At 33.3% G+C, this 13,373-nt stretch overlaps 1 pseudogene across 1 annotated transcript; it reads left to right on the forward strand.

Annotated features, from left to right (window-relative positions):
• The first annotated feature begins 132 nt into the window (after positions 1-132).
• LOC308337644 (transforming protein RhoA-like) lies at positions 133-927 on the forward strand (annotated as a pseudogene). The gene is made up of 2 exons: positions 133-190; positions 403-927. The product of its transcript is annotated as a transforming protein RhoA-like (transcript).
• The last annotated feature ends 12,446 nt before the right edge of the window (positions 928-13,373 follow it).

Raw genomic sequence — 13,373 nt, forward strand, 5'->3', positions numbered from 1 at the left:
CGCAGACAGACCTCCTTGGCCCAGAGAGGACGGACTCCAAGCCATCACCTGATTGCCTTTCATCTGAGAAGTTCAAGGCACTTGTGGAACTTCTGCCACACAGGCCGTGGGTCTTGTAGCACATTTTTAAGCATGGTTGCCATCTGGAAGAAACTGGTGATTGTTGGTGGTGGAACCTGTGGCAAGACTTGTGGGGCACCTGGGTGGTTCAGTGAGTTAAACCTCTGCCTTCGGCTCAGGTCATGATCTCAGGGTCCTGGGATGGAGCCCCATATTGGGCTCTCTGCTCAGTGGGGAGCCTGATTCCCCCTCTCTCTCTGCCTGCCTCTCTGCCTACTTGTGATATCTCTCTCTCTGTCAAATAAATAAATTAAATCTTAAAAAAAATTTTTTAAAAGACTTGTTTGCTCATTGTCTTTAGCAAGGACCAGTTCCCAGAGGTGTTGTGTACCCACAGTGTTTGAGAACTATATGGCAGATATTGAAGTTGATGGAAATAAGGTAGAGTTGGCTTTGTGGGATACAGCTGGGCAGGAAGATTAACACCACTTGAAGCCTCTCTCCTATCCAGACACTGATGTTATACTGATGTGTTTCTCCATTGACAGCCATGATAGTTCAGAAAACATCCCAGAAAAATGGACCCCAGAAGTCAAGCACTTCTGTCCCAACGTGCCCATCATCCTGGTTGGGAATAAGAAGGATCTTTGGAATGATGAGCACACAAGTTGGGAGTTAGCCAAGATGAAGCAGGAGCCGGTGAAGCTGGAAGAAGGCAGAGATATAGCAAACAGGATTGGCGCTTTTGGGTACATGGAGTGTTCAGCAAAGACCGAAGACAGAATGAGGGAGGTTTTTGAAATGATCATGAGAGCTGCTTTGCAAGCCAGACGTGCGAAGAAAAAATCTGGGTATTTTGTCTTGTGAAACCCTGCTGCAAGCACAGCCTTCATGCAGTTGATTTTGAAGTGCTGTTTATTAATCTTAGTGTATGATTACTGGCGTTTTTTCATTTATTTATAATTTACCTAAGATTACAAATCTGAAGTCAACCTGCTACCAGTATTTAGAAGCCAACTGTGATTGTTAATGATGTCCAACCCACCTGGCCACCGGGGTCCTTCTGACAGCCCTCCTCTGTACTCTCACAAGACACACCAGGTACTAATTCAAGGGATTTATTAACTTCTTGCTTCTTTTTAGAAAGAGAAACAGTTGTTAACTTTTGTGAATTAGGCTGCTACTACTTTATAACTAACATGTCCTGCCTGTCATCTGTCAGCTGCAAGGTACTCTGGTGAGTCTCTACTTCAGAGCCAGTTTTTTGAAAATGCTCATCCAGAAAGACCCAAGTCCATGCAGCGGTGACAGTTACAGTTATGTGGTTTCATGTTAGTTGCCTTGGAGTTACTCTGTAATTAGTGCCACTTAATGTATGTTATCAAAAAATAAACATATCTACCCCGGACTAGATGTAGTATTTTTGTATGATTGGATTTCCTAATACAGGTATTTGTTATCCCTGCAGAAACTGTATTTTTTTTTAAAGAAGGTGTGTTTGAAAATAAAGTCAGATGGAAAATTAAAAAAATAAAAAAGAAGTACATCACCCAGAGAAGGTGCATCAAATAAAACATGTAATAATTTGTAGGAAATTAGCATATCACCAAATTTAGCAATTAGTTATCCCAGTGGTTTGGCTTTTAATGTACCTCGTATTTATGTATATGGAATTTGATAGCTAAGTGAAAGATGTTTCACATAATTAATGTAACAAAAGTTTATGTCTGTGCATGAAACTCTCAGATACATACCAGTAAACTAGAGATAATAAGAAATAATTTATAATTTTTCTTAGAAATAAAATATTTCCTAAAATATAGAGTATTTCTTAATATTCTTATATATTTTCCCTAGTATTGTTCCTACTTTTTGAAGGAATAATAACTATATTTTTGTAACAATGAGACTTTGCCTTTATAAACCTTCAAATAATGCATAAAGAAAAAAGACAATATATTTTTTAAGTTATATTATACCACTGAGAAGCAACCATTGTTAACATTTGATAGCTATCACTCCAGATAGCTATCACACCACTCAACTGGTGCATATACTGATAAAAAAAAATGGATGAATGGATGGATGAGATAGATGCTGTATCAGTCATCTATTGCTGTTTTAAAAAAAATCACAAAATATCAGTGGTATTCAAAATAAGCACTTATTTCTCATTCATATTTCTGTGGGTCAGTTGGGAAAGGTTTTTTACAGCCTGCAAGTCTGTCAGTTGTTACTTATGTTTCACTTTGGTGCTCAGACTGGAGAAGTAGTTACAAGTGTATGAAGGACAGAAGAGCCAGCAAAACCTGCATAGACACATCTCAAGTGTCTGCTTGTATCTTGACTGTTAAGATCCAATTGGCCAAAGCAAGCCATGTGGTTAAATCCAAGGCCAAAGATCAGATAAGTACACTTAACTTGAGGCAAAGGTGTGGATATAGAATTCTATTTATAGGGGAGTGAATAATTGAGACAAATATTCAATCTATTACAAATGGATAAATGGAAAGATGGAGAGACAATTTGATCATCTGGAAGAATTATACCAAAAAAAAAGCTAACTGTTTAATTCTTGAATATAACAGAAAAAGAAAATGAATTAAAGGAATTGTTTAATGTCAAGTAAATGTTTTTCCACCATAGGATATATTTGTTTGTTGTTGTTGTTGTTGTTTTTATGTTCAGTTAGTCAAAATATAGTACATCATTAGTTTTTGATGTAGTGTTCAATGATTCGTTAGTTGTGTATAATACCCAGTGCTCATCACAGCACATGTCTGGTGATGAGTACTACAGCTATATTTGTTTTTTAAAAATATTTAAGAATTTATATTTTGGACTTTTAAAAATTGGTGTATAATTGACATAATATATTATTTTCAGGTGTATAATACAGTAATTCAATATTTTACTTATTATAAAGTGATTACCACAGTAAGTCCAGTTAACATCCATCCACCATACACAGTTATAATTTTTTTCTCATGATGATAAGTTTCAAGATCTACTACTCTTCCAGCTATTTTTAAATATGCAAGACAATATTATTAACCATAGCCACTACCCTGTACATTACATTCCCATGGCTTTTTTATTTTATAACTGGAAATTTGTACCGTTTTCATCTCTATTCATTTCTTTCATCTCTGACATTTTACTTTTTCTTTTATTTTGTATCTACTTAACTTTTAGAACATAAAGAACATACAGAATACAGTTATAACAGTTTTAATGGCCTTGCCTATTTCTTTTTTTTAAGTTTTTATTTAAATTCCAGTTAGTTAACATATAGTGTAATGTTAGTTTCAGATGTATAATATAGTGATATAGCACTCCCATGTAACACCCAGTGCTCATCACAAGTGCCCTCCTTAATCCCCATCACCTGTTTAACCCACCTCCCCACCCAGCTCCGTTCTGGTAGCTATCAGTTTGTTCTCTACAGATAAAAAGTCTTTCTTAGTTTGCCCCTCTCTCCCTCTTTCTTTTTTCCTTTGTTCATTTGTTGTTTCTTAAATTCCACACATGGGTGAAATCATATGGTATATGTCTTTCTCTGACAGACTTATTTTGCTTACCATAGTACTCTCTAGTATCATATACTGTTTTGCTGACTACAGCTTTGTAATGTATCATGAAATCTGGTATTGTGATATTTCCAGCTTTGTTGCTCTTTTTCAAAATGGCTTTGACTATTTAGAGTCTTGTGTTGTTCCAAATAAATTTAATTATTTGTTCTAGTTCTGTGACTGATTTGGATAGATATTGCATGAAATCCTTACATTTCTTTGGACAGTATGAACATTTAAACAGTATTTGTTCTCCCAATCCATGAGCATGGGTTATCTTTCCATTTGTTTGTGTCATTTTCAGTTTCTATCATCAGTCTTGCATAGTTTTTGGAGTACAGGTATTTCACCTCTTTGGTTTGATTTATTTCAAAGTATTTTATTATTTGGGGTATAATTGTAAATGGGATTGTTTTCATAATTTATCTTTCCACCTTTTCATTATTAGTGTATAAATATGCAACACATTTCTGTACATTAAGTTTCTCTACTGAAATTTATTGAATTCACTTATCAGTTTTAATAATTTTTCGGTGGCATTCATAGGGTTTCTCTATATACTATCTATCATTTATAAATAGTGACAGTTTTACCTTTTCCTTACCAATTTGGATGCCTTTTACTTCTTTTTCTTATTTGATTGCCTGGGGCAGGAGCATAGAAGAGAAAGACTGCTCTTATATTTATTATTTTTATTAGAGAAGTAATTTATATAATAGTGTATAACATATAATGCTAATTTATTCATTATATAATTTACATTTTAACTCTTATTTATTTATTATAGAAATTACCTATGCAATGATTATATAAATAATAAATAAATAAATGTTATTTGTGTAATATTGTTGACTTTATATTGAATGCTTCTGTTATATTTGTGCCATAATGTCTCTCTCCAAAACCTGGATACCAAGTCTACTCTGGGAAAGAGATAGTAGTTAATAGGATAAGATATGATTCATATTGTGTCAAAAATTTTGCTTACCAAAAGTAATTGCAATTTCCACCATTAAAGATTAGAAGACGTGATGATTTTTTTCTTTATTTGAATGTGACCAACTAACCCAGGGGGTTTATATTTAAGGTACATTATTATCATTTGGGAAATTTTTTTAAATGCAAATTTTGTGTCTCCATTCCTGGAGAGTCTACTTCAGATAGAAACAAGACCTCTGTCAAAAAATGAGATGTATCAAATGCCAAAACATTGTCAATACAAGTCTTTTTCAAAATTGTGTAGGGAAAGTGAGCAAAAAGAAAATTTATAATGACAATAAAGACTGAGTCAAAGCCTAGGGTAATAAAATTCAGTTGACAAATTAAATAACACTTACTACTTTTCAAGCTTGCACTAACACCTTGGGGAACTGTCTATATATTTCTCTATGAGTGATTATTTTGTCATCTCCACATAATAAATTCTGTTTCTTCATATTTAATTAGGCTATCTATGGTATTATTCTTAAGATTTCATTAATATAATGGGAGAAATATTTACCAGTGTAAGACTCTTGCATTTTCCATTGTTCTAACATGCTTTTGCAAGTTAATTGTTAAATAAGACAATTTGAGAATGTTTACTCTAGTAAACAGATATGTAAATATGGATGAAAACACACATAAACTGACAATAGTTTATCATTGAATTTATATGTCTATTTTTGAGACTTTAACTACCTCAGGTTTACTGGTTCTACATGTAGCCCAGGATATATTTTCCAACTCTGGGGAAAAAAAGTCATAAAACTATGCCTTAAAATATTTACATTTTATCTCACTAACCCTTTATATTGTGCATTTTCATTACAAGGAATGTCATTTAAAGGCTGAGGTAGTATCATGGTGCTTTAGTCTTTCACTTAGCAGAAGGACAAGAAGTAACTTCCCTGTCATTTTCCTGATTAGTACCACTTTACTGCCTGTGTTTGTCAGATGGCTATTTCATTACTAACCAAGATGAAACTCTATATTGAACACTATATCTGAAATTAATGATATGCTATATGTTGGCTAATTGAATTTAAATTAAAAAAGAAATTCTAGAGTATTTCTGATATTCAAGTGATATCTACTGTCTTCATAGGAATTGTCTTAGACTCATCCACTGACTAGGTTTTACCTCTTAAATATATTGGAATGCCAAAGATTGATTAGAAACTCTTTTCCTGATATATTATGGCTTCTCCTTTGGGTAAATAATATTTATTTAAGGTCTAGAGTGCAACCGTGGAAAAATCAACCATTTGTAGACTATCATAGATATATAAGAAGAAATTCAATTATGGGGATGTCTGGGTGGCTCAGTCAGTTAAGTCTCTGCTTTTGGCTCAGGTCATAATCCCAGGGTCCTGGGATCTAACTCTACATCAGGCTCTCTGCTCAGTGGGGACCCTGATTCTCCCTCTGCCTACTGTTCCCCCTGCTTGTGCTTAATCTCTCTGAAAAATTAATAAAATCTTTTTAAAAAGGAAATTCAATTCTGGGTTTAAGGCTGGTGAACTCTGGTACTCAGCCAGATATTTGATTATTATAATCAGGTTTCCCTAGTACTGTTTTTTATTTTTTAATGAATAAAATAATTTGCATATAAACATATATAGGGATTAAAGAACATTTGATCAGAGTCTCAAATACATCTATCCCTTTGTAATCATGATGGAAATAAAAGCTAAAATGATGAGGGGATACTTCATTTGGCTGATCCAAAGGCTTTTTAGCAGAATACATCATGTTCTATTGCTAATCCATAGCAACAACTTAACAAAATTACCAGGTATTTATTAAACACTTTTTTGTGTCTCAGGTACATGTAAGAAAAGTAGAATAAAGTTGCATATACTATATTTTGTTCAATTGTTAATTGATTGTTTAAGTAAAAGCTTAAACTAGATGCTAAACCTTCTTAGAAGTTGCATTCATTCTAAGAAGCATTGGCTATTTGTGGTCAAGGTAATTTTTGCATACTGATTATAATGTACCTATTATAAGAGGAAATGCACTTATTAGGCAGTTACAGGATGTCTTTTAAATGTTTGCTAACAGTCAACTTAGATTAAGGATTAATAATGCAGATTCTGAATTATACAAATTACTGCATTTCTCCTTTCTTCTCCTGTCTTTTGCTCCTTTTTTGTCCCCTGAAGCCTGGACGGGTAAGAATTTAAACATCCGTTTCACTACTTATTAGTTCCCAAGGAAAAATATTTAATGGGAGAAGTGAAATAAGGGCTCAAGATAATCTCTGGATTGATTTCAATTATCCATGCCACCTTTATACACCAGTATCATGACTAAATAGGAATTGACCATAATATTAAAGTATAACTTAAGCATACCAGTCACATCAAAGAACTCATCAGTAATTTTTGTTCTATTATCGAATGTGACTTGAGTGCTTGCTTCAGCAGCACATATACTAAAAATGTGACTTGACCTTTCATAAATTCAGAAGCAAAAAGAAAGACTGATGCTATGCAGAATTTTGCTACCATATGAAGTCCTGACTGACTCTTACAACTAACACAAGATTTTGAAATGAAGAGGACCTTGAAGATTAATTAGTAGTGTAGAAGTTTAGAGATCAAAAATAAAATAGACATTGCCATTTGAGACAGTCGTTAGTACAACCAGTAAAGAGATTATTAAGTAAGCTTCTAGATATCATCAATGGTGCTTACCCTGCTAAACTGTAAACCAGTTTTGGTTATGTAAAAGATTATGTGGAACTGCTATCAGCAGATGGGTTTGAATCTCCCCTCCCTTTTAAAAAAACCTGTATGTAAATATTAAAAGTGAAAAGTAAATCTCTAATCTCAGCTGTTAATATCTGGTCATTACTGAGGATATCATTTTGCAAAAGCTATGAAATTATGAAAAATATGAGAAACATGTAAGGAAAGGAAATAGCAAGAATATAGCAGTCAGATGCTGAAAATCACCACCAATGTGGATGAGATATTAGCTGATGGTGGGAGATTCCTTTTTTAAATGAGCCAAACATTACTTTACTGAATGGCATCCTAGGGATGACTCTTAAAATATAAGCAGTTCTTGGTTATCTACATGAATGGGGGTTTATTGTGGTATGGATATTTGGACTTTGTGTATATTTAACCAAAATTTGCTATGTGTTTATTAATATAAAACTATTTTTTGAGTGGGGCATGGTGAATCTTATTTCCTAGTTGCATACTATATTAGGCTTACAAGGGCAAGAGAGAGAATAGAAGACAGAGAAAAGCTAGGTTAGGATTAGAAAGTCATAATACATATAAAGTTAATGGAGACATTAACTTCTGTTTGCTGTTCTGTTGATAATCACTGAAAGAGCTGTTTTTATTTTATATTTGTATCTTCTGCAAATGTCTTCAGAGGGTAAAATTTTAATACACTGAAATAAAGTAAATGATACAGGATTGTAAGTGTATATAATTTTTCTGCGTATATCTATATACACTACCATCACTGAAAGCAGGATTCATTTCCCCAAATTCATGTTAGTTATGGAAATTCTAGAGTCCTTTGGGAGGCAATGTAGATGACCCTTGAACAATGCAGAGATTAGGGTCACTGATCATCCCCTTTCCCATGCAATTGAAAATCTGCTCATAACTTTGGACTCTTCCAAAACTTTACTAATAACCTACTGTTAACCAGAAGCCTTTTCAATAACATAAATAACTAGTTAACATGTATTTTGTATGTTATATGTACTATATACTGTATTCTTGAGTGATTGACTATTAAAAGGAACTAAATCATAAAATAACCAATAAAAATAAATATACAAAATGATCAGAAATGGCCTCATTTAGAGTTGGCAAGTGAGAACTCATTAACCAGACACAATCTCTGACTCTAAAAAGGCTTTGAACTCAAGATAGAATCATGGCAAATAAATTCCTTTATGGTGTCCAAAATATTTCAGGAGGTGTAAGTCACACAGATAAACACTTCATGAGAGGAGAGAAATTATTATCTGTGTCTACTACCTCTCTTCCATCACCCCTCTCCAAAACTACCATTTCATTAGACCCTTGAACAATGGGGTTTGAACTACACAGGTATGCTTTTATGCACACTTGTTTTATAAATGCTTTACTGTACTGTAAATATATTTTCTCTTCTTTATGGTTTTCTTAACATTTTTTCTCTTGCTTTTCAACTAATATACATATAATGAGATAATTACAGACCAATTGCTCTCTACTGAAGCAGGAAGTCTCTTTTGTAACAGATAAAAAAATAAATCACCAAGACTGTGAACCTACATGGTGACTGCAGATTAATGACAGTGCAGTTTTTTTAAAGTGCAACTTTTGTTTATATATATTACTTTTTTTTAATTAAATTTTTTATTTATTTTCAGCGTAACAGTATTCATTGTTTTTTCACCACACCCAGTGCTCCATGCAATCTGTGCCCTCCCCAATACCCACCACCTGGTTCCCCCACCCTCCCACCCCCCCGCCCCTTCAAAACCCTCAGGTTGTTTTTCGGTGTCCATAGTCTCTCATGGTTCACCTCCCCTTCCAATTTCCCTCAACTCCCTTCTCCTCTCCATCTACCCTTGACCTCTATATTATTTGTATTACTTTTTATTATTATTTTAGAGAGAGAGAGAGTGCACACTCATGTGTGCAAGCGAGGGTTAAGTAAGGGGCAAAGGGAGATGGAGAGATAGAATCTTAACTAGATTCCACAACTAGCATGGGGACCAATGTGGGGCTTGATCTCATAACCCTGAGATCACGACCAGAGTTGAAATCTAGAGTCAGATGTTTAACCAACTGAGTCACCCAGGTGTCCCTGGTTATCTATGTTCTTGATACAGTTACTAAAGCAGCTATTGAGTGCCTCAGAGATACAGCTAAAAGAGAAAACAAAGAGAAGGGAGAATTTCAGGTGGTTGTGAAAAGATAGGCAAGGAGACTTCTAAAATTGTTTATTAAATATTTTAATAATCAAAAAGTTTAAAGTGAATGTTTTACTTAGTGATGACAAATCTGAAGGGAGAAGGTGTATTTCTACTGGTAATATGGGAATTTTGTTTGATGTGTAACAACAAAACTGAAGAATTAATAGTATAATCCTATTCTTTAAAAATGGCATTCAAATTACATATCACTGTCAGTGTTTCATTGATATGTTCATAATGAAGCCTCAAATCTCTGTGGTAATATAATTTCTTCTCTTGTATTTGAATAATACCTTTCTGTTATCATACAGCTTCTGTTTATTTTGGGATACATCATTATTATAGAAAGAAAATCTAGATATCCTTTATAATTTTAAAGACAGAATAATTAAATCTTAACAAACAAATTACCTTCCTTTTAATATTGTCAATATAAACAAACTGACCTTTCTGTTGCTCTTGAACTTAAATAATTTCGTATGTGTATTGACCTATGATTTTCTTTTTCACTTTTTTCAAGACCTCTACACATTTTTCTAATGTTTCAGAATATTTTATTATTGATATGTAAGAACAATTTTGTATAAAATATTCGTCCATTATACTGTTGTAAATATTTTTGTCAATTCATCATTTGACTTTTAGTGTTGTTTTTGGAATTTTGATATATAGAAAATTTACCAAGCTTTTGTCATCAGCCTTCTTTAGTTCTTTTGCTTAAAAAGACCTTACTAATCTTAGATCCAACAAATATTTACCCTTATTTTTCTCATTACATATTTTTACTGAACTATTTGATCCATTTAGAGTGAATTTTTATATTATATATGAGTAATACTCATTTATTATTTTTCCAATTAGCTAAAATAATTGTTTCATAAAAAATTTTTGAATCATCCTTCCTTTTTCCCACTGATTTGTGACATTCTGATTCTAATAAAGTGTTTTCCTTTAGAAATGTACTACAATAGCATTTTCCTCTGAAAATTTTGAACTACTTAGTGCAGTCCATAATGTTACCCATAGCTGTGGGTTTGCACATTCCATGCTCTTTTATCACAGGGCCATACCTTCTTTCAAATATTTTCATGAGCCTGCCCTCTTAGTGCCTAAAACATTGCTAGATACGACAATGGGTATTCAATATGACCTGATGGCTAAGGATGATGGCTCTGGACTTGGCCTTCTCAGTGTGAATCCTGGATCTGCCAAGTACTGCTTTTTACAAGTAACTTAACTTCTCTAAGTCTCAGCTTCCCCATCTGTGAGATAAGGGAGAACATTCTTACCTATCTTTTTTTGTTTGCCGTGGGGTGGGGGGGGGAGTTAAATGAGATAAAGTATGCAAAGCCTTTAAGCCAGTGCCTGGCAAATGATATGTACCGAAATGTTGACATTTTCAAAATTACTACTGTTGTTGTTATTGCTGTTATTATTACTGTAGTGACTAATACAGCAATGGTGAAGGCAGTGCACTAGAAGCAGAGGCACTCTCAGAGATAACTTAGTAGTGATAGATACATGGTCTCCTCTTTGTCATAGTGTGATGCTAATATGAATCAAGGAATAAGGGGAGGAAAAATCCTGGGAAGAGATTCTTTAGGTGCATTAGGTAAAATACTTATTCCATATTTTTTAGAAACAGATTTCTGTACATTAATTTTGTATATTGCAGCTTTGTTGAATTCATTTATCAATTCCAGTAGTTTTTTGGTGGAGTCTTTAGGCTTTCTATATGTATTATCTTGTCATCTGCAAATAGTAAAAGTTTTACTTCTCACCAATTTGGATGCTTTTTCTTTCTTTCTTTCTTCTTCTTATTTTTTTTTTAATCTGATGACTGTGGCTAGGACTTCCAATAATATGTGGAATGAAAGTGGTGAGGATGGGCATCCTTGTCTTATTTCTGACATTAGGGGGAAAAGTCTCAGTTTTCCTCATTAAGAATTATGTTAGCTGTGGGTTTTTCACAAATGGCCTCTATTATGTTGAGATATGTTCCCTGGAAACCTACTTTGTTGAGGATTTTTATCATGAATGGATGTTGTACTTTGCCAAATACTTTTTCTGGATCTGCTGAAATGATCATATGGTTTTTATCCTTTCTCTTGGTAAGGTGATATATCATGTTGATTGACTTGTGATGTCTGAAACAAATCTACTTGATCATGATAAATTATTTTTTAATATATTGTTGGATTCGGTTTTCAAATACTTTGTTGAGGATTTGTGCATCTATGTTCATCAGCTATATCTGCCTATATTTTTTTTTTACTAGTGTCTTTATCTTGTTTTTATATTGGGGTAATGCTGGCTTTGTAGAACGAATTTAGAAGAATTACTTCCTTTTCTGTCTTTTGGAATAGTTTGAGATCAACAGGTATTAACTCTTCTTTATTTGCTTAACAGAATTCATCTGTGAAGCTATCTGGTCCTGGACTTTTTTTGCTGTTGTTGTTGAGAGTTTTTTTGACTACTGATTCTATTTTATTGGTCTGTTTGAATTTTCTATTTCTTCCTGATTGAGTTTTAGGATTTTTTTTTCTAGAAATGTATCCATTTCATCTAGGTTGTCAAATTTGTTGGCATATAACAATAGAAAAATATAACCAGTTTTATTTGTTGGTTGTGGTGGGTGCTAAGGTAAATGATCATTTAAAGTAGCTTCTTTTTAGACATCATTTGGCCTTAAAATGACACAAAAAAACATAGAATGTTACACATAAGGAATAAACTAATCCAAACCCCTTATTTTACAGATGAAACACAGACTGGCACAGAGAGGTTAAATGATTTACCTAAGGTTTCTTAGAAACTTACAAGTTAAGTTTGGAGTTTGAACTCAAAATTCCCTAAATACAGCCATGTGTTCTTTATATTGCCTCCCTACCCATAGCTTAATTTGAAAATGGAGATAGAATACAGGAAAACAATTACATGACTCATAAAACAATATCTCAACAAATTTTTATGATTCCTAGCCTTAGGGTAGATTAACAATGTTGTTTCGTGTTATAAAATATATTTAATGAAAGATAATCAGACATTATGGTTAAAAATCAAAACAAATTTTATCCTGAAATTGATGGCATTAACATATTTACTTGACTATGGTTATCAAGTTGAAGTTTAGAAAATAAAATGCACTGTACTTCAACTGTGCCTCTTCTGGTAATAACTTCATGTAAAGCCAGTTATTCCAATTGGTACTGATTGATCCCAGTGATTATTTGTAGAGCAGCTGGGAAGAAAGGCATGATCCAACATGACTGTTCATATGTAAACACTTCTTTTATAAATGTGACTTATTTTTCATTAGTATTATTCATTGATCCCTGTATTCCTACAAGGTGATGCAGAAACAGAAATTAAAATTAATTCAGTTGGTAAATGGACTAAGAGAGCTACATTGATTCTCATTCAGATTAATTAAACTTGAGTAAATGGTTTTCCTTAAAATGTAATTCCCTGATTTCAAAGTTGCTCATAAATGAGGAAGGGTCTAAGAGGGAGCAGAGATATTGGTGATGTTAGTGGATCTCATTAACGTTCCAATCACACAGGACTGCTGTGATTCCCTTTCAATTTCTTTTTCTTTTCATTAAATCAGCTACTTTGTGTTATTACAGCACAGTGAACTCTTCAGTTTGTACAACATTTTTAAACAGTGATTTAAATTGTGGGCAAAGTAATAAATATAAGAATATGGTACCCTTTCACGTGCATTGCTCAGGAGCTTGCAGTTCTAGACTCTTAAATCCCTATCTCTTTGATCATCCATAGCAAATAATAAAATTTTAGAATTCTAAAAAGGGGCACAG

Source organism: Martes martes (genome assembly GCF_963455335.1).
Source record: "Martes martes genome assembly, chromosome: X".
In the NCBI taxonomy this organism is placed as follows: Eukaryota; Metazoa; Chordata; class Mammalia; order Carnivora; family Mustelidae; genus Martes; species Martes martes.